Consider the following 2,362-nt stretch of genomic DNA (forward strand, 5'->3'; position numbering starts at 1 on the left):
GATACCCTCACCTCCACTGCCAACCATAGAGTAAGGGCTGGGAGAGGGTGGATCCTGGCTTCATCCCTTCCTGTCACTCAGGTCCACTGCATGCACCTGAGCTCCCCTGGGTTGGCCCTGCCTTCCCACCAGGTGCTCCATCACTGTTTCAGGCCATGACTTAGCATTTCCGCTATACCCTGCCATTTCCTTTGTTGTTTTCCCCAGCTATCATTGTATCCTGTTTGACAAAATGTATACTCTTTGTTCTGTCAAGCATACGAGATTTACAGGCAGAAGCTAAGCTAGTATATATTGCCATATACCTGCAAGATCTTAAGTTTGTTTAACTAGTTCTTCTCAGATCTTATTTTGCAAGGACATTCTGTTCTTTCTTCATCTCAGCAAGCTAGGGCTCAGGAACCAAGAGCTCCCCTCTGGAGCCCTCCAGCTCAGGACTCTCCTCTTTTGCAGAGCCCAGTTATTTTTTAGGTGGTCAGCCAGAAGAACAACCGGTCAGGGAGGACATTGCTTGCTGTGGGTCTTGGCAACTGTCTCCCTCTCTGGAACAAGAAGATGGATCAGATCTGCTTCTCTTTCCGTTTTTGCACGACTTTCCAAATCTGTGCTCTGCACAGGCAATGAAGGGCACCTACCACGGGTGCAGAGTAGTCTGCTCCCAGCTTTGTTGCAGGCAGCGGTGCTCCTTGAACTATGTCATGGGTTTGCCCTCTTTTCTCTATTGCACTCTTAAGATTTCTTTTGCACTCACCCACCTTCACCTTGTGAGGCTCACTAGTGCTGCTGCACGCAGGCACACTGTAACTCTTTGGGACATGCTATCCCACTGAAAAAAAAACACCTCATTAGAGCAGGAGAGCCTGTGGATCTGTTTAACCAATTGCCTGTTTGTTAACACTTCTGTCGTTCTGCCCAGACACTCTTGTCTTTTGTCTTTTTTATTTGAAAGGGGAGTTTCAGTTTATGCTCAGGCTTCACTATATGCAGCACAGGCATGACGTACCAGTACAAAAGCATGGAATGACTTCCTGATGTGGATACTACTTCACTTGTTAGTAGGAGGGAACAGACCAACATCCAAACAAACATTTCACAGAAGACTGAAATAACTTACTTACAGGGATTCTGGGCGATTTCCTGATGTATTTTATAAGCCTGGGTGCAAGAGGTCACTTGGTTTACAAAAAGTTTATTTTTAGGATTTACGTCTTGTAGCAAACGCTTTGAGAACTCCCTCAGAGCAGCACTGTTTGTGCAGATAGGTTAGACCAAAGCTGGAGAAGCAAACCACCTTCTTTCATCAGACCAAGTTTTCAGTTCACTTGCAGTGCCACAGTTTGTGTGTGTACTGATACATATGTACCTTTAAGACTCCTATGGACTCCCCTTTCCAAGACTTCCTGTTGTTCAGTTTCTTTGATTAGCTCTCTGTAAAAGGAAATAACATTCGGTCTTTATTGCCTTGATTTGTTACTCTTTATTTCCATCAAGTAACTCAAGTTCTGCCTACTGATCAATCCAAAGAGCAATCAAAGATTATGAATAAGGGTCCCTTGGGAATTCACAGAAGTTGTGGACGCACCCTCTCTGGAAATGTTCAAGGCCAGGCTGGATAGTGCTTTGGGCAGCCTGGTCTAGTGGGAGGTGTCCTTGTCCACAGCAGGGTGGGGTGAAATAAGATGATCTCTGAGGTTCCTTCCAACCCAGACTGTTCTGTGATTTTATGATCTTTTAACTTTACTTAATATCACATTAAGAAGAATGCTCGGAAATGCCCAACGCTCACCAGGAAAAACTCATATTAAAATGCTGTGTGGTTGTTTGGATATTCCCACTCCTTCTGCATTCCCAGCTTTTCCTGCTGCAGTTGAGCTGCTGGAAGTAGTAACTACTTCTGTCTGCCCCCTGATGTCTGTTCCTGATACAGGACGAACAAACAGATTTCTGCAACCTGTTACTTCATTTCCATTTAAAAAGGTCTAGTAAGCTTAATGTTGTTGTTGTCGTTTTGTTTTGTTTGTTTGTTTGTTTTCCTGTCATGAGATATGTATGTCTCACGCTCATCAAGGTATATGGGTTTGGAACCACTGCGTGCTGTTGTTGTACTATTTCATTAATTTTTCTCAAATCTTGCACTAATCGGTAGGAAACCTCAGGTTCTGTTTTACTGGCAAAATGGGGGTATTGAAAGGTGACAGATGTGGTTCCAGCAACCCATCCCTTAGTAATCACTGTTTTACAGGTTTAAGGCCAATACGTCCCTCAAATGGAACTGGATATTGTCTCTGTCTTATGACTTCATGTTTTTCTTGCATTTTTACTTTCAAAGGGGTTATTTTTAATCCCCCTCTATTTCCGACTT

The sequence above is a fragment of the Excalfactoria chinensis genome, unplaced genomic scaffold (genome assembly GCF_039878825.1).
Source record: "Excalfactoria chinensis isolate bCotChi1 unplaced genomic scaffold, bCotChi1.hap2 Scaffold_81, whole genome shotgun sequence".
Lineage (NCBI taxonomy): Eukaryota > Metazoa > Chordata > Aves > Galliformes > Phasianidae > Excalfactoria > Excalfactoria chinensis.